Genomic DNA, 20,586 nt, shown 5'->3' on the forward strand with positions numbered 1-20,586 from the left:
GGTTGCTTTAGTCAGGAGGCTGGCAACTTGGGGAGAAGGTGGACTCCTGTCCAAAGGCCAATCCTCCCCTGCTGATCAGGGGGCAAGTGCTTTTAAAGGGGATTCTCAGGGGTGTGTAGGTACAGGGAGGTGGCTACATACACAACTGCACAGGCAGCTCCAACAGTCATCTTGAAACCGATCATGCAGTGGTCTGATCAGCATCGTCTTGGTTATTTTAAGTACAGTTAATCTTCAGTTCTAGGGTCGGTTTGTTCCCCTCTCCTTGAGGCCAGTTCTCGGAATTGTGTAAGATGGAGCAACTCATGTCATGGCTGCAGTCTGGTCATCATGTAATTAACTTCTTCCACCTGGTGGGGGTTTCAGTGTCTACAAAACAGCTCAAAGGCTGTGTCTCAGAATAGTATCGATAGCCTTTGAAGAGGAACTAAAGGTCCTTGACTTTGTTTAATGATGAAACTGATATTATTTTGTCCTATTTGACAATTTTTCTTTGTTTTTGTGTTCTCTCATTTTGCTGGTTAGTTTTATTCTTTGGCTAAACTTTTTCTACTTACAAAAGGCAGGCGGAGGACATGGGGAGGCGTCTGTCGTGGGAAGGCCCCCAGAGGGCCCTGCTCTGTTACACACTTCCATCGTCATGGAGAGGGGTTGTGAGACACATGCATTTATGGAAGGAGGGGATTAACACAAGTCTTTACCTGGTTCCTATTTCAGAGCACCAATTCAACGATTGCAGATTCGATCTCTTAATTTTAGTAAATTCTTAAGTCAGTGCTCTGGTGTGTGGGCTTCGTCCTACTTTGCTCAACACGTTTGAGTGGCCCACATCCCTGAGATACAAAGAACTTTAAAATGTTAGAGCTGGAGAAACATCTATGGTAATTGGTTGGAATGTTCACAAACCCTTATTTAATGTCTAACTTTACCTATCTTGAAGGATTGGGCAACACTTCTTACAATCCTAAAAGGTAAAAATAAGAGCTTGTGTCTTTTTTTTGTTTTTACAAAATCAAAAAGACAAATCTGTTTGTTAGGTAGGACATGTGCGGACCTTGTCAGGAGAGACATGCCCAATGGCCTAAAATACTCTAAACTGACCTCACACACCATCCTTCCCAAAGTGAGCTCAAATTTGCACCTTACTGCAAAGACAGAGGGCTTGTCAGTCACTCGCATGAGTCAGCCGGGCCACTGCACATACTAATTTCCTAACGTGTGGCAACAAATCAGGAGTAGGCCAGGGTCACAGTGCACACGCCTGAGTAATGGTTACCAAGGCGCTGCCAAGTGGCCGAGTGCCTTCTCCTCCCCCAGCCCCTCCTGCCTCAGTGGTCCTGCGTCTTGGAGGCTGGCAAGGTGTTTTCCTCCAGGTCCATCGGAGCTCAAGGATGGGATGGGCAATGTCCAGGAAGTGGGCTCTGCCCTTTGAGCTCACAGGGCGGGCCAGAAGTCTCCTCTGTCTAGTCCCACCCCTTCTTGGCACTCACACAAGAATTTTGTGACATCCCTCTGCACCTCCTAAATGCTAATTACAGACATGTATCCACACACGACGGCCTCAGCAAGATTCACAGCGGCCCCTGCTCTCTGATGGAAATACCTCTGCTGAAAAGGTAGGGAGTCAGGGCGAGGACACAATTGCACAACCCTCACCTCACCCAATTTTTCCACTAACAACAATTTGTTACTTAGCAACCAAAGCAATCTGGCTTCGATCAGAAAATCGCCTACCCCGAACAGTGCATGAAACCCATTGATGACCCCAGTCTTGCCCACCAGTCTTCAAATGTGATTCATCAGAACAGAACGGTGTATGTATTTGTTGAAAACAATTTATGCAAGAGTTGGCTTAGGGAATAAATAGCTCAAAAATATATTTGTGACTAAGGATATTAGCTGTTCAGAGAAGGTAGGTGGTAGGTGTGATGCTCTGAGAGTTAGTGAAGTAGCATTACCCTTTTCCTAGCCCTGCACATGTCTAAGCACAAGGGCCCCAGCCCAGGGAGTGGCTGACGCAAGGGAAGTACCTCTCGCGACGTGCAGCATGGCTCTCTGAATAGTGGTTGTGTGTCTGTGACATCAGATGGGTCAGGTCAGGCTGGAACCTCCTTCCTCAGGTGTGCATCAGAGCCTCAACACGGCACCACTCCAGAGGCACTGCATCCTGGATCCCTTGAACAGTTGTCAGATGATATCCCCCAATTTGGTGAATTCTGTAATTTGTTGATTAGATTTTTTAAGAAAATCAGCCAGATGACTCGTCAGGTTTAAAGGAACGTGATCCATTGGTCAAAGAGTAGGAGAGGGTTTGGGGAGGAGCTGAAATTTTGATTTTTCTACTAGTAAATGTAGATAGGGCCAAGTGGATATAATTTGGGGAGCAAGGGGGGAAGAAGAAAGGAGCTAATGATAGTGAAGAAGGCGATCCCAGGAAGACAAGCATGGGCAGAGACATGAAACTGCATGAAAAACCATGGAATTGCTAATAAACATCCACGTGGAGAGTGGGATGCATGTGGGGACGCTATAGCAGATGGGTTCGAGGCTGATGCTGGGGACAGTCCTGCGGGTCCCATTACAGAGTTTCTCCTTTATCTTATGTGTGCCAGGGAGTCATCAGAGAGTTTCAGTGAGTAAGTAGGTTTGATTTGTGGCTGAGCGAGAGCATTCTAAGACCAAGAGGGACTGCGCAGGGGCAAGAGTGGTGTGGAGGGGACAAGTGAGAGGCTGTCGCAATGCCCCAGGTGAGGGATGGTCTGGGCTTTGGTTGTAGCTTGAGCGTAGAGAGAAGAAGGTGAACTGGAGATATATTCTAGAGAGGAAGTCCACAGGACTAGCTATTAGGAAGGAGAGAAAAGGAAGAATCAAAATAATTGTTTTGCCTAAGCACCAAGTGGGCTTGTTCATTTATTGAGATGGTAAAGACTGGGAAGGTAGGAGGTGGTGTGCTCAGGATGGAGGGAGAAAAAAACGAAAGTTTGGAATGCTTATGAGAAGTTTACAAGAAACTGTGCCGGGGGCAAGCCGAGTGAGCAATTCAAGAACACCGCTTTTCACAGTGGACCAAACACTGCGCTCTCCTGCCCAAAACCCTCTGTGAATCCCTCATGCCTGTTTTCACCTGGTTGTGTTTCGGAGTCACATGTGAGTCCTCTGGATGCAGGTGGCCTGCTTATCTCAAGGGCTGGGGCCTCTCCCACAGGACACAGAATTGGTCCTCAGCGGGCTGCTTGCATCTGGGAGTTGATCAGGCCGTGTTTATACCTTCAATTGTTTGTAAAGTAATGTTATACAGATTGTAACAATTCCAATAATAAAGTTTAAAGAAAAAAGGAAAAAAACTTAGGGAGAGCCCCTTCCAATCCTCCCATCCCCACATGCACCCTTCCCAGGGCGGTCTAACAGGCCAGCCTGGGGTCTGAAAGTGTGATATCCTTCCCTCACACCGCCCAGGCCTGCCAGCAGGCAGCCGCGCCCTGGGAAGCACCCTCCCTAAGTCACTGGGGGAAAGTTGAGATGGCCTGAAACTCCAAGAGGGTGTAGGAAGTGCCGTGTCAGGAGGGGACGGCTGTGAGCCTGCGCAAATTGATTAGCTAACCCGCCGAAACGTGTTCAGGGCCAGCAGCCAGGGCCACCCCCGCAGAGGCTCGGAGGGCAGAAGCCCTGAGTGAGTCAGGAAGTCTGCAAATATTCTAACGCCTACTTTCACTTGTTTTTACTTTCACTTTTAAAGATCAACATCTCAATTATTTCTAAGTAGACAATACATATCCCTAGTAAAAAAATAAATAAAATGAAATCCCAACATTTCCAAGGGTCTCCAGGAAAAAGGAATTCTCCCTCCCATCCCCGTCCTGAAGTCTCCCAGGGCAACCACTGTTACCAGATGTCCTGTTTCTTGCCAGGAATGGTGTAGAGGGATCTGGCTCCTCCTTTTCACACTAGAGGAGTCATGTGACTCCACTGCTCTTCCCTCCCCCCTCCTCACCTGCTGCTGAGTCAAAGGTCCTCGGTCCCTCTACTGCGCAGGGTGGTACCGTCCTGGGGCACCTCGCTGCTTAGTGGCTCTGCCCGCAGCGGTGTTGACTAAGAGCCTGGACAGAATGGCTCTTGGAACTGTTGGGTTGTCAAAGGTGATGTTTAGATCTGTGCTAAAAAGCTACAAATACAATACCACAAATTCTTGGTGACTTGTGGGAGTGGAGGAAAGAGAAGATACAGGAGCACCCTCACCAATGTACTGGTCCCTGCTTGCTGTCTACTCTGTCTCTTTCTCTCTCTCCTGCCTCCCCCACCCACAGATCTTACAACAGGTAGCATGAAAGTCAACCTGAGTTGACTTTCTACCTACATTCTGATCCATAGTAGAGGTTTTGCCAAGAAGTTCACTGCTGAATTTATTCATTCCACACATATGGATTAGTTTGTGTCAGGCTGAGTGTCAGAGTGGAAACCCGATTCATGGAAGCCTGACAAGCATGCTCCCTGGCTTCACACCGTCTGCAGTCTGGTGAGGGAGGCCAGCTAGCAAACAGTTCTGTTAGTAGAGGGTGACAAGTGCTAGGGAGGGGAAACAGAGAGTGCTGGTGGAGTGATAGCTGGGCAGCACAGTGAATCATGGAAGGCTTCTTAGAGGAGGTGATATTTTAGTTGAAATCTGAAGAATGAGTATTATTAGTCAGGCCAGGTGGAGAATGGATTAGGAAAAGAGAACTGAGATTAGAAGGCAGATAGAAGGTGGCCCATCAAAAAGAAACAGCATTTGCCAGAGATGAAGAACTTGTTGGATTAGCTCTTAGGCTTTCTCAAGTTAGACTTGCCTGAGTTCAAATTCAAACTCTACCTCTTACCGGCTGTGTGACCCTAGGCAAGTTATTTAATCTCTCTGTGCTCAGTTCCCTCATCTATAAAATAAGACTGATAATTGCACTACTCCATAGGGTATAAATAAGTCTGTATGGGTGAAATGGCTTTGAACAGCACTACGTCTTAGCTATTATTTAAGTTTTGTTTGGCTGGCCTGGTGACCGGGCATGGGGCAGGAGAGGGGAGATTGAAGGAAGACGTAGGTGGGGAAGGAGGTGGCAGGGCAGGGATGGGCCTTCTAATTCATGTTAAGAGGTTAGGCCTTTTCTCCGCAGGGGAATAAATGAATTTCAGAAGCTGAAGAGAAGCCATGAGCAATACAAGTCTTACTGAAAAAGTGAGCCCCAGCTCTTGATGAGACTTATCCGGTGTCTGCAGTAGACAGAGAGGAACAGGCAGGGGACCATGAGATCTGGACTTGAACCTGAGTTCTACAGGGTATGGACCAGCAGTGTCACCTCTCTGGGTCTGTGTCCTCAACTGAGAAAGGTTTTTTTTTTTTCAGGGTCTAAATGAGATAAGGAAGCCCAGAAGCCTTCTTCTGAGTACCCAGCACAGAAGTATGGGCTCAATATTACCTAGTGCCTTTTCCCTGAGTTACACACATAGTTCTTAAGGCTAACAGCCTCGGCGTTCTGATTCTACCGCCCTCTCCAAACCTCTGATCTCAGATCTCTGATTCCGCCAGGTGAACCTCTGCCTCAATCTGACCCAGTTGGAACCACGCTCTGGGGGCTTGACTTTCAGTTGTGCAGCCTGGGCTATCTCAGCCACCATAGGGGTGCCGTGACGCCACCCACATCCCATACCAACCACAGTGATTTTAATTTGATTCAATGAAAGACGCCAAGTAGCACTTTTCTGGGAGAAGAGAGGTAAAAGAATCACACAAGTTATGCCCGAGGGTGGGAATGTTTTTAAACTCAGAAACAATGGCTCTAGAAATTTGCCAGCAGGGCTACCATTGTTTTTCTGAATTACATGAATCCTGAAACATTTAGTGTTTTCTTAATTCATCTTCAGTACCCAGGAAATATTTAAAGCAATGCAGTGCTGCAGACATCTATGGAGGTCTTTCTCTGTGCCAGACAGCGGGCTACACTCCGGAAACACAGATGAATGAGACCCATGGGGCTAGTCTCAGGTCTGTGGGGGAAAAAGACAAAGCCTATGAAAAATATTAGAGTAGCGGTGTGAAGAGAGTTCCGGGCAGCAGGGTTCCTGGGGCACACCCACCTAGGTTGTGCACTGCACAACTCTGGGACTCTGTTCACCTAGACTATGGTTTGATGAATTTTTTTCTGTTCAGAGCCAGGTAGTGAATATTTTATGGTTTGTGGGTCATACTGTCTCCATTGCCATTACTCAACTCTGCTGTCATAGCCAACAAATGCAGCCATAGACCCATAGACCATATGGACACAAATGAGCTTGCCTGAATTCCAGTTAAACTTTACTTGTAGGCACTGAATTGTGCCACGAACTATTCTAATTTTTCATTATTTACAACCATTAAAAAATGTAAAAAGTCATTCTTAGTTTGTGCACTATACAAAAACAGGTGATGGGCTGGATTTGGCCTGTGGGCTGTTCTTTGATAACCTCCAGTGTTGATTACAATGAGAGTGGGAACCCTTGGGGGTGTGCAGCCTGGCAGCCCTGCGTGGCTCCACTCAGAATATCCTATCTGAAGGCTAGTAAGTGCTGGGTGGACACTGCAGGGCAGGGAAGACTAGCAGTGGGAACAGCACAGCTGCACAGGAGGGAACAGAGAGAGAGAGGACTGAGAGAGGCAGGTTGGGGATAGACTGTGAAAGGTCTTGAATGCCACACTCAGAAGTTTGGGCTTTGTCCTTTGGGCAACTAGGAATCACTCAAGGTTTTATGCAGAATGAGATACAATCTGAGATTGCATTTGAGGGAGTGGAATGGAAGATGGGAAGGCCAGTTAGAATGCATGCAAACCAGGAAGAGATGGTGAGGGCTTAGACAAGCAGGGCAGGGAAGTGAGAGAGGAGCGAGAATTCAAAGATAAACTGGATGCAGGAAAAGAGGCTCGATATCATCAGCCATCAGGGAAACAGACATCAAAACCACAATGAAAAAAAAAGAAAAAAGAAGACACTAACGAACTCATCTACAAAACAGAAACAGACTCACAGATACAGTGAACAAACTTATGGTTACCAGGGAGAAAGAGGGTGGGAAGTGATATATTGAGAGTTCGAGACTTGCAAATATTACTACATATAAAACAGATAAAAAACAAACTTCTGTATAGCACAGGGAACTATATTCAATATCTTGTAGTAACCTATAATGAAAAAGAAAATGAAAAAGAATATATGTATGTATACATGTAACTGAAATACTATGCTATGCATCAGAAATTGACACATTGTAAACTGACTAAACTTCAATTAAAAAAAAAGAAAGAAACTCCACAGTAAGATAGCACTGCACATACAGAGTGATGACTATTATTAAAAAAGACAGATAATAACCAGTGTTGGCAAGGACGTGTAGAAATTGGAACCCTCACACACTGCAGGTGGGAATGTGAAATGGTGCAGCCACTTTGGAGAACAGTCTGGCAGTTCCTCAAAAATGGAGCTACTGTAGGACCCAGCAGTTGCCACTTCTAAGTTGACACCAGGAAAATCTAAAATATATGTCCACACGGAAACTTGTACACTAATGTTCATAGAAGCATTGGTCATTATAGTGGAAACAACCCAAATGTCCACCAATGGATACACGATAAATTAAAATGTGGTTTATCCATATGATGGGATGTTATTTATCAAGAAAAAGGAATGAAATATTGATATATAACATGATGAACCTTGAAAACATCATGCTAAGGAAAGAAGCTAATGACAAAAGACCGTCTATTATATGATTTCCTTTATGTGAAATGTCCAGAACAGGCAAATCTATGCAGACAGAAAGATTGCTTAAGGCTGAGGGGATGAAGGGTGGGGGCAGGGGGAGGGATTTAAGAGTGATTGCTAAAGGGTACAGAGTTTCTTTTGGGGGCAAATACAATATTCTAAAATTGATTGTGGTAATGTTGCCCCACTGTGAATATGCTAACAATCCATTGAATTTACACTTTAAATGGGTGAAATGTGCAGTATATGAATGATCTTTCAATAAAGCTATTAAAAAAGATGACTACATTTTTGTAACTCAAGAAGGGTAATTTTCTCTCTGCATCACTCCAAATAATCTGTCAAATGCTATTTAAACCACTCATCATTGGTTTGAAAATACACACAGGTTTTTGTAATTTAGGTTTTTACGTTTTGTTTAATTCAATGCACGTGTTTTCATCTTAGGGCTGCTATTCTAATAACCACTTTTAAAAAACTGGAACACAGTAACCCACAGGGAATTACACACGTTGCAGACTGGATTCAGAAATATGTATCCTTGGACCTCTTGCTTTCCCTTAGTCCTCAGGGCCAGTCAGCCAAGGAGATCTCTTCAGTTTACTTTTTTTGGGGGTAGCAGTTTTATTGAGATATAATTCACATCCCTTACAATTCATCTGTTTAAAGTGTACCGTTCAACGGTTTTTAGTATATTCATGGAATTGTGCAATGATCACCACAATCTATTTTTAAAACACTTTCATCATCCTAAAAAGAAACTTTATACCCTTCAGCGGTCACCTTCACACCCCCATCCACCCAGCTCTAGGCAACCATTAACCTACTTTCTCTCTGTATAGCTTTGCTAATTCTGGACATTTCCCGTAAATGGAATCAGACAATATATGGTCTTTATTGCCTGGCTTCTTTCACGTAATACAGTATTTTCAAAGTTCATAAAACCTTGCAGCGTGTGGCAGTACTTCATTCCTTTTTGTTGACGAATAACAGTCCACTCTATGGCTATAGCGCCTTTTATTTATCCATTCATTAGTTAATGGATATTTGGTTGTTTCCACTTTTTGATTATCATGAATAAAACTGCTGGGTGTAGGTTTTCGTATGGATGAACATTTTCATGTTTCTTGGGCACGTAACTAGGATTGGAATTGCTGGGTCAAACCCAATCATTTTATAAGATAATAGTAATAATATTAGTTTAGACATTCAGCAGAAAAAGATCTCATTGGCTAGTGACTCCAGTTGTCATAAGGTGAATTTCCTTCCATCCAGGGAACTCAATCACCCTAATAACCATATCCTTAGATATGAATATACACACAGAGAAAGACTGCTTAACTGCTTAATATTGCATGGGTGCAGGACTCATTTTGTTGTTGTTGTTGTTTTTGGAGGGGGAGGGAGTCTCATTTTTAAGTAGAGATAAACACTTAATAGTATTATGTCTTAAGACATTAAAGAAGAATTTTGCCACTCAGTCACCCCCCCATATCTTTTAGTTATATTTTGTGATAACTACAATATGATATTTCCCCTTCCAAACAAGATGAGAGAGGATGCAGGTAAGATTGTCTTTTTTTCTTTCTCCTCACATGCTTGTTGTTGTTGTTGTGTGTTTTTTCCCCTCCACAAAGGAAGCCAACAGAGCTAATGATACGATAATTGCAGCAGAACTGGTTCCCACGTTTGGGATTTTAGTGCAGCTCTGCACCAACAGAGCTGAGAATTCTAAACCAACATCCTCGTGACCCTTTTTAAAAAACATTGTGGCAAAAATACATATAATGTAAAATACATCATTTTAACCATTTAAGTGAATTCAGGGGCATTAATTATATTCACAATGTTGCAACCAGTCTTACTGCCTATTTCTAAAACCTTTTCCATTACTGCAGACAGAAACTCTGTACCCTTAGGAAAAATCTTCATTCTTCTCGCTCTCAGCCCTTGGTAACCTCTTGTCTATTTTCTGTCTCAAAGAATTTGGCTATTCTAGAAAATTCACACGGGTGGAATCATACAGTATTTGTCCTTTTGTGTCTGGCTTATTTCACTGAGCATAGTGTAAGCATAGTGTTTTCAAGTTTCATCCAGGTTGTAGCATGAATTAGAATTTTGGACACATTCCTTTTATGGCTAAAGAATATTCCACTGTACGGATAATACTGTATTTTGTGTATCCTTTCATTTGTTGGTGGACATAGGCTGTTTCTGCCTTTTGGCTGCTGTGAATAATGCTGTAATGAACGCGGACATGTAAGTACCTGAGTCCTTCTTTTCAATTTATTTGAATGTATATCTAGGGGGAGAATTGCTGAGTCATGTGGTAATTCTCTGTTTAACTTTTAGAGGAAACACCAAATTGTTTTCCGCAGCAGCTATACCATTTTATATTCCCACCAGCAATGCATGAAGGCTCTAAGTTCTCCCTATCCTCACTAATGCTTAGTTGCAGATTTTAAAAAATAATCATAGCCCTTCCATGTGTGAAGTGATATCTCACTGTAATTTTGATTTGCAGATCCCTAAAGATCAGTGATGTTGAGCATCTTTTCATGTGCTTGTTGATCATTTGTATACCTTCTTTAGATAAATGTCAGTTCAAGTCCTTTGCCCATTTTTAAATTGGGTTGTCTCTATGTTGTTGAGTTTTAGGGTTTCTTTACATGTTCTGGATAGCCCTTTATCAGATACATGATTCACAAATACTTTCTCTTGTTCTGTAGTTGTCTTTTCACTTTCTTGGTAATGTCCTTTGAGGCAGAACAGTTTTTTTTTTTTTAATTTTAATGGATCCCAATTAATTTTTTCTCTTGTGGATTGTGATTTTGGTGTCAAATCTAAGAATGCATTGTTATCTCATGACTCTTATGTAAGAAAGGCAGGACATACAAATGTCCCACAAAAGAATTAACATAGTAGAAGTGGCAGGTCAACTATCTTTCTATAAAGAAAATACTTGGAAAACCACATAGTTACACTGAATATTGACCAAAAATTTTATTTTTTCTTAGATAATTCTGTTATTTAATGAGGTCTATTTATATTGCTCTGAGAACCCAAGTTCATTTTCTTTTTTTCTTGTTGAATTATAGTCAATTACAATGTGTCAATTTCTGGTGTGGAACACACTGCCTTGGTCATGCATATACATACATATATTCATTTTCATTTTTTTTCCAAGTTCATTTTTATTAGCTGTGTGGGTCTCTATCATAGTGCTCAATTGGACAGGAGTCTGCCTAGCCTGTAAGTCGCTGCTCCTTCTACAAAAACTGTCCCCACAGCATCCTCTCCTATGTAGATGGCCCCATAGAAACCATGTTTGTACCTTGTGATCTTGTCCCCCTGGTGAGGACCCAAGTTGAGCAATCAGCTTCTCTCTGAGAATCTGTACTTGGGACTGAGAAATGTGTTGGTTACTGTATGGGATTATGTGGCAGCCATTTCTGCTTCATTCCCTGCTTTTGGGGCCACGTGAGATCCTGTATCTTTACAATAAACATTTCTTCTTTGCAGGTTTTTTTGGTATATGTCGTACCAATCTGCCATTGTGCAATGATATTTATGTTCCCATATTGGTGGGCTGGTTTCTCTCCCTGCAGAGATGCTGTGCACAATTGGAGTTAAGCAATGAATTGGTTGGAAAGGAGAGGACAACCTGGTGGGGGTCTCGGTTACACAGGGGAGAGAGTGAAAAGCCTGTTCTTTTCTCCTCAAAGGATTCTGAGAAGAACGGGTCTTGAAGTTGGATGGGTCCTTCCTGGTCCCTGCCCTTTGCGGTTATCCCTCAAGTGAGGAGGCAGGGGCATTAGGCTCATCCAGGTGGGGATGGGGGAACCTCAGAACATGGGGACCACGATCAGCTCTCCTGGATGGAGTCTGGTTTGACACAGTTTTAACATGACATGGGAGAGACAGCGAGGACGTGACGCTAAAGGTAACTACAACTATGGCAGAATATCTTGGCCCTCCACAGTGTGTCATTCAGGAACCCATGTCGCAGGGAGAAGCAGAGAGCCCGTGGACCTTCTGCGTCTGATGAAGAGGCCGCCATGGTCAGACCCATGGACATTATCAGTGGAGACCAGAGGGACAATCACAGGTCAGGGATCACCAGTCCCAGATGGTAAGGCAGAGAAGATACTCAATTCAAGGGACCAGTGAGCACCCACAGGGCACTGCCTGGGTCGGAGGGACCCTTCTGTCATCTCTAGGCCTCAGGGAACTTCTATCCCAAAGCGCCAACCTGGGAAGGAGAAGGAGGCATCCCTCAAAGGGGCTGTGAAATGACTGCTCTGGACTATTCACCAGGCTGGACTAGACCCAGCTCCTCTCTCTCACTCACTTCTCTCTGAAGGGTACGGCCCCATCGGACACTGGAAAGCTAAGGAAACTATATTTTATCTGCACATCTGAGTATTCTACAAAGTTCAATTTAGATCATAACCTCATAAAAACCCCAGAATCCAAAGATTATTGTCAGGAGCCAGAAGAATAACCCAAAGGACCCCACCCCCTGCCTTGCTTCCCCTTCCTTTTCCCATCCCTCCTCTCTTCCTTCCTCCATCAACAGGGAGCAAAGGACCTACTCTGGGTCAGGTTCTCCCAAGACAACCAAGACACAATTCTTCCTGTGTGGAGCTGATGGTCCTGAGAGAAGACAGAGACTAAGCAGTTTCCAAACCACATCATTAATGCCAACTTCAAGGTGTCCACGGGCCTTGGGAGCAGAGGAGAGCCTCTCAAATCTGCCTGGGCAGGGGTGAGGGAAGGTATGTGAGCATCTGAGGAGAAGGGAGTGCTCCGTGGGTACAGATGTTGGTGTCTGTGGTAGACACAGTGAGTTACCCACTCCCAAACTATTCTCCCCTTCTTCCTTCCTCACAGAACCCCAGTTTTGTTTGGGGTTGCCTGCATGCCCATCCTAAGCACTGATACATGCCTGCTTATCTTTCTATTGTCCGACAGCCTATTTTCCAGGTCCCCTTCACTTGTAGCTGTGGTCTGTGACCCAGATCTGGTCAAAGATACAATGCTGAGGGAGTTTCTGCAGAACTCTGCCTCCTTGATAAGCCGGACAGATCCGGCTGGTGCCAGCCATTCCCCACTCTCCCCAACGGTGCAGGTGATGCCTGGAGCTGTGGACTCATCTTGCAATCATGATGATGAAAAGAGTCAAAATGCTAAGAGAGCAAAGAGCAAAGATGAAAGAGTCTGGCTTCTTAAAGACCTTGCTAAGCTGTTGCCACAGTACTGGACTATCGCCTTCCAGATTTCTTAAGTGGGAAAATAAAACAAACCTCTGCTAATTGAGCATTCTGAAATTATTATTATTATTTTAAAATATTTTTATTTTATTTATTTTTATTTAAAAATTTTTTTTGGTTGGGAGGAGGTGATTAGGCTTATTTTTTGTATTTATCTTAATGGAGGTACTGGGGATTGAACCCAGGACCTCGTGCATGCTAAGCACATGCTCTACCACAGAGCTATACCCTCCCCACACTGTTTTGAAATTATTTAAAACATTCGTAACTAACAGCGTCTCAGAGGAAAGACCTGCTTATTCAACATTTGAGGGTCCAATGCCCTTAAAGCTGGTTTTCTTCCTGTTCACCCTGAAGAAAAATCTGGCAATCTGCAGCCAGCATTTGGAGATAGAGCCTTTAAGGAGGCAATTAAGCTTGAGTGAATTCATAGGGGACCCCAATGGGACAGGGGTCCTTGTAAGAGGAACACATGCACACAGAGGAAACACAGGTGGGGACACAGGGAGAAGGTGGCCGTCTGCCTGCTCAGGAGAGAGGCATCTGGAGAAACCACACCTTCCAGCACCTTGATCTGGGACTTCCAGCCTCCAGAACTGGGAGAAAACGAATTTCTGTTGTCTAAGCCACTCAGTCTGTGCTAATTTTATCATGGCAGCCCTAGGAACCACTTCTCAAAGAGGTCTTCTCTGGAGAAGATACCGTGAAACAGCCAGTCCTTCCCAGCAGCAGCAGACACCCAGCCCCACTGCCCTGTGTTTCTTTCTTTCAAATGAATAGAAGGTCATGATGGGTCCCTAGGTTTCTGAGGCAATCAGCAGCTTGGAAGGGAATAACCAAAATTAAAAACCCCAAACAGAAAAAAAAAGAAAAAGAAAAAGAAAAAGAAAAAAAGACAATTCAAGGATCAGAAAAAAAAAAAAACACCTATTTTTGAAACCACCTAATGAATCTACTGAGAGAGATTCAAGACGATATTACATCAGTAAAACAAGAAGAGGATGCTATGAAGGAACAACTGGAGAAAAGAGGACGCTTTCAAGGATTAAACAATTACGGCCAAAACAAAGTAAATTATTAAAGGCTGGAAAGCAAAGCCAATTAAATAATTAAAGGATGCAAAGTCAAGTTTTGTAGAAAGTCAAACAAGAAAGAAAAGATAAGAATTCAAAAGGCAGAAGAGACAGGAGAGGGGGAGGGCATAGCTCAGTGCTACAGTGCATGCTTAGCCTGCACAAAGTCCAGTACCTCCATTAAAAAAGAAAAAAAATCAAAACACAGGAGAAAACACGAAAAAGGGGGAAAAATAGAGAAAGAAATAATAAAGAAGGAAGAGCATTTCTCAAAGTTGAATCAGGATCCAGATGTTTAGATGGAAAGAGCCCACAATGAATGAAAAAGACGTTCTAGTGACATGTCAGAACGGCAAGGAGATAGAAAGTTCCAGAAGTTTCCAAAGTGACAAAACAAGTCAGCTAAAAAAAGGAACAGGGACCAGTCTGGTTTCAGACTTCTTAGTAACCCTGGACATAATAGAGAAATGCTTTCACAGTTATGAGAAAATATTATTTTAAATCTCTATCAGGTAAGAGTAAAATAAAAAAAAAAGATTTTCTAAACAGGCAAGGTCGTAGAAAATGTAACTGCCACAGTCCCTGTCATAGGAAGCTATGTGAGGATGTGTAGATCAATAAATAGGGGGCAAGGCGGTCTTGGGGAACAGCAGCTCCCACTCATGAAAGCAGGGAAAGGAAGACACTGTATCGCCAAGAAGGAAATAGTTTAGCTCACAGCAGAGAGATGGAGAGTTCAAGACAGAGGCCTCTTAGCCTTCGGCTAAGACTTTTGTTTTTTTTTTAACATAAGAATGTGATAAAGACACCTAGTGCAAGGGGTACAAAAACTATCAGTTAGACACTCCAGGAAAAAAGAATGATTGTACAAGAAAATTATGATCCACATGAAGCAAACAAAAACAATTTTAAGGTGACGATGTTCAATTCCATGGCAAACCACAATCATTTTTTAGTACAGAACCCTAGTGTTTATTGAATTTTATGCTAGTTCCCACAACCCCTTTATATTCCCCTACAAATGCTGTTCGATAGAAACTGGTCTTTAAAACACGTATTAAAATTGGTTCTGTTCTGGGCACCTTGGAACTCTTCTAACACCACAAAGGGTATTTCTGGGGAGACAACAATGTTCTGTTTCTTGATCTGGGTGCTGGTCAAAGAAGTGTGTTTCGTCTATGAAAAATCATCAAGCTGTACTCTTATGATACGTGCACTTTTCTTTATGTTGCACTAAAAGAAAAGTTTTGTTTGTTTTTTTCTTTTAAGTGTAGCTGATAAAAGATAAAGTGTGAAAGGTGAGGGAGGGGGAATAAAAAAATGGTAAAGAGTTTTGAGATCTTTATCTTACAAAGTGAGAGAGAAGTTAGGGAGTATGTCAGGTTGATGGAAAAGAAAGTAAGTTCTGAATATTTAAATTGACTCAGGCAACAGATGGCTAGAAGAAAAGTGGATTCTAGAACTACTGAACCTTGAGAGGACCAGCGTGGGGGAGGGTGGGGAGTAGGCAGTGTGAGGGAGTCAGGTCCTCATGTGTCACAGTGTGAGTCCATAGATGTCCTCAAAGGTGGAATTAACCACCTGAAGAACTGAAATCACTAGTGGTTAAAGAGATTGCTTCTGAAGTGGGGAGCAATGCCCCCACCCCATGGAAGACACTCTTCATCTATTATTTTAACAATATAAAGCTTTAAACCAATATAATAAATAAATGCTAAATTGCGTGATACAATCCACGAGGGCTGAAGCGGGGCTGAGAAAGGACTTTTGATGTTTCAGGCTGGATAACTCTTTGCTCTTGCTACCAAACAATGTCACTAAGGCCCACTGTAGGGTTAAAGGATTTTTTTGGCTTTGAAAAGTTCCTATGGCACAGGGCCTTTTTTCTTAACCTTTTTTTAAAAATTTATCAAATTTATTGTTTTCTTATGGGTATTGCTATAGCAGAATATAAAAATTAAATGATAAAAGTTTCTTTTAAGAGTGCAATTTAACTGCATCTTAAAAAAGTTCATCTGTTTTTTTAAAAACTATACATACTCAGGTAAAAAAAGACTCTGACTTAAACTTAAGACTTCAGAATTAAACTCTAGAAGTAAATGCTATGACTATCTAAAAGTTTATACTGACAAATTGCATACATTCTCAAATTATAATACAATATTTGTACACAGAATAACTATATATACACTTCAATTACATTGCTGATAAATAATAGTTATCCAAGTTGTCTTGAGAAATGAGGTTTAATATAGATTCAAATTAAGTAGAAGATCAGTCTCAATTACAGCATTTCTTTCACAAATAACAAGAGATCATCCAAACATTTGCTGAGTATAAAAAAACCCCATGCTTTGTGGTGTGTTCTGGGAGTTCCAGTATATTTTAGATGAGGGATGTTGACCATGAAGGAGTTCACTGCTGTGCTCACTGGTAAAGCTGGAGGAACTCTGGTCCAAAGGAGGGGCTTGCCCTCCCTCCACTGGCCTCAGTGCAGCTCAGGTGGGGATCTGACTGAGTGAGTGAATGCAGCTTGGCAGTTTGGGAGGCCTGAGTGGAGGGGAGGGAACAGCACAGCTTTAAGACGAGGGCCCACTCCTGGGAAAGGGACCATCAGGACTTGGTGCTCGGTCCCCTGGCTGGTGTGTAAAAGCCCCTTGTGATGTGCTGATTCTTGTGACCTCTTCCAGGAACTTGAGCACTTTTAGCGTCTCCTCCATCTCTTCTTGAATAGACTGCAGGGATCTCTCTTTTCTCAGTTCTTGGATGAGAAAATCGATTTCCTTCCTCGAGCTCAGGTTGACTGTCATCAACTTTGTGTAAGTGTCAGCGAGGCTGGGTATATTTACTGGCTCCTGTAGCTTGGCATTCTTTACAGTTGTCTCCATCTTGGCACACTCCTTTTTAGCCACACGAAGCTGGTCAATGAGGTGGCATTTCTTATCAGTCTGTGAACCCAGTGCTTTTGCCAGTTGCTTTTTATGTCTTCTGTTAAGTTCGCTTCTAACAGACTGAATAAGTCTGAAAGTAAATAAAATACCCAGCAATAAGGTGAGGACAGGCAGACTCAACGCTGTCTCCCAGTGGAGGCTCCAGAACATGAACTGAGAACACAGGCCACTGAACAGCAGCAAAACCAGGACCGCACTCAGCTTCCTAAGGATCAGCCCAAAGCCAAGCTCCACAGAGGACAGGAGGCCCTCCATGGCACTGACCCACCCAGGGCTCTGCCCAGTTACCATGGATCCACCAGCCACAACAAGCCCCAGAGGACACCCCAACATTCCACCTGGAACCCAACTGACGTCCTGGATTGGTCAGTTATCTGGTCAGTGTCAGTGGGGAGGAGGCGTGGCTGTCAGAGGAGAGGGTTGTAACTAAAATGTCATTTTCTCCATTATTGTCTAATGGCAATTTTTTCTGACCTCTTTTTTTTTGTTTGTATTTGTATACCATAAAAAATAGAGTGAAATGTGTCAATGTAAAGTTTATGATTTCACAAATCTTTCAAATTCCTAACCCTCAACAGTATCAGAAAAGTCAGTGTATGAACCATATGTTTGAATCACATCCGTTAACACAGAATATATGCCCTGCGTCACATTTCAGTAGAAATACACACTCTCTCAAGACATGCATCCATCAGTCTGATGGTGGCTGAACTTGATGAAAATGAACCAAAAAATCACAATGAATACTTTGATATCTGTCTCTTTTGCTCTAAGTGTTGTTTTTAGAGCTACATGTTTTTATTTGAATATGCCATTCATTCTGTTTGTAGGGCTGAATAATTTGACCTTGTAAGATTATATCACAAAATATTAATCCATTCTCTTAATAATGGACATTTGGGTTAGTTCAAGTGTGGGTTATTATGAATAAATATTTTTGTATATATATACATGCATCTGTTTTCTAAATATCTGTTTTCATTTATCCTGTGGGACGCATACCTGGGAGCAGCTCTAATGGGTAGATCTGTGCTAAATACTCTTTCATTTTGAAAGAGATTTCTTTAGGCATAATTTACATGCCATAAATTCACTCATTAAATACAAAATTCTTTAGTTTTTGTGTGTGTGTTTAAATGTGCAGAGTTGTGTCTCCCTCACAATCCCATTTTAGAACAAGTTTATCACAGGAAAAAAAGATTTCTCAATTCACACTTCTTTATTGGCTTCATTTGACACAGTCAGTCTCTCTTTCTCTTTGAAATGCTTCCATGATATAAATTCCAGTTCAATGCATTCCACCATTTTTATAATTGTTTTTGTTGTTGGTTTCTGTTTTTTTATGAACTGACTGACCTTTCCTTCTGTGACTCCGCTGATAGTTTCTACTTTTCTTCCAAACCTTTGGCATTAGTTTGACCAGGAATTAGTTCTTTTTTTTTTTTTTTTCATAGTTTACATTAGGGTTTACTCTTGATGTTGTACATTCTATGGGTTTTGACAAATGTATAATGACATGTAGCCACTATAGTATCATACAGAATAATTTCATTGCCCTAAAAATCCCTTGTGCTCCACCTATTCATTCCTCCCTCCCTCTCCTCAAACCCCTGGAAACCACGATTTTTTATTGTTTCTGTAGCTGTGCCTTTTCCAGAATGTCATTTGGTTGGAATCATACAGTTTGTAGCCCTTTCGTTCGGACTGGTTTCTTTCATTTAGTAATATGTCTTTTAAGTTTCTTCTATGGCTTTCATGGCTTGATAGATCATTTTTTTAAATGCACATATATCTTTTAATCTACATATACGTACTGTTCATTGTTTCTAAGAACGTTTAGAGATTTAGCTTTTTAAACTTACATAGTTATCAAAGAATAAAGCCAACCACAAAATAAGAATTAATTCAAAAAATACATACACCCTGCTATTAACAGCAACATTATTTATAATTGCCAAGATATGGAAGCATCCTAAGTGCATATCAATAGTTGAATAGATAATGGAGATGCAAAAATATATATATATAAAATATATATACACACACACATATGTACATGTATACATATATATATGTAATGGAATACAACTCACCCATAAAAAAGAAGGATATTTTGCCATTTGTGGCCCTTCATTCACTTTTTTTTTTTAACTTCAAAAACCAGAATTTTATAACTGGCAGAGACATTTCCATTACATTAAAAACAACAAAATACTTAGAAATAAACTTAACTAAGGAGGTTACCTATACTCTGAAAATCAAAATGACACAAGGAAATGGAAAGATTTCTTGTGCTCTTGGATTGGAAGAATCAACACTATCAAAATGGCCACACTACCCAAAGCAATCCACAGATCCAATGCAACCCCCATCAATATACTCAAGACATTCCTCACAGAACTAGAGCAAACAATTCCAAAATTTATAAGGAACCACAAAAGACCCTGAACAGCCAAAGCAATCTTTTGTAGGTCTCTTTTTTCCCTCTTTCTTCTTTTTGTTCTCTTTTCTTATGGTTTGATGACTAGAGAAGTTCCTTTAACATTTGTTGTAAAGCTGGTTTGGTGGTGCTGAAATCTTTTAGCTTTTGTTTAGCTGTGAATCTTTTGATTTCTCCATCAAGTCTGAACAAGAGCCTTGCTGGATAGAGTGTTCTTGGTTCTAAGTTTCCCCCTTGCATCACTTTAAACGTATCGTGCCACTCCCTTCTGGCCTGTAGAGATGCTGCTGAAAGATCAGCTGATAACCTTATGGGAGCTCCCTTGTATGTTATTTGTTGCTTTTCTCTTGCTAATTTTTATATTTTCTCCTTCTCCTTAATTGTCAATTTGGTAACTATGTGCCTTGGTGTGTTCCTCTTTGGGTTGATCCTGTGTGGTACTGTCTGCACTTCCAGGACTTGGGTGACTGTTTCCTTTCCCAAGTTGGGGAATTTGTCAGTTATTATTTCTCCCAAAATTTTCTCAGGTCCTTCCTCTCTCTCTTCTCTTTCTGGGAACCCTATAATGTGAATATCAGAGCACTTTATGTTGTCCCAGAGTTCTCTTAAACTGTCCTCATTCCTTTTTATTCTTTTTTCTGTTCTGAAGTAGTGATTTCCACTAATCTGTCTTCTAGCTCACTGATCCATTCTTCTGCCTCATTTAGTCTATTCTTGGTTCCTTCTAGTGTATTGTTCATTTCACTGATTTTATTCTTCAACCGTGTTTGGGTGTTCTTATATTTCCCAACTCTTTGCTAAAAACTTCACTCTGTGCATCTATACTCCTCTCGAGTTCTCCAAACATCTTCACCATCATTGCTTTAAACTATTTCCTCAGATAAATTACCTATCTACTTATCACCTATTTCTTCTTCTGGGATTTTATCTTGTGCCTTGGCCTAGGAGATATTCCTTTGATGCCTCTTAATCTTCTTTATTTCCTGGATTGGGGGTGGAATTTCCACATCTTGGTTTTTCAATACCTTAGGGGGAAGCATCAACAATTTTTTAAGGGTGCTGGGAGAGTTTTAAAGATGCACCAAG

At 41.9% G+C, this 20,586-nt stretch overlaps 1 long non-coding RNA gene across 1 annotated transcript; it reads right to left on the reverse strand.

Annotated features, from left to right (window-relative positions):
* Positions 1-2,039: 2,039 nt before the first annotated feature.
* On the reverse strand, positions 2,040-4,128 carry LOC116666073. Its single transcript, XR_004322948.1, has 3 exons — positions 3,992-4,128; positions 3,125-3,267; positions 2,040-2,216 (listed from the first exon to the last, which is right to left on the reverse strand). It is a non-coding gene; the product is annotated as an uncharacterized LOC116666073 (long non-coding RNA).
* Between the last annotated feature and the right edge of the window lie 16,458 nt (positions 4,129-20,586).

This window comes from Camelus ferus, chromosome 9, assembly GCF_009834535.1.
Source record: "Camelus ferus isolate YT-003-E chromosome 9, BCGSAC_Cfer_1.0, whole genome shotgun sequence".
Taxonomy (NCBI): domain Eukaryota; kingdom Metazoa; phylum Chordata; class Mammalia; order Artiodactyla; family Camelidae; genus Camelus; species Camelus ferus.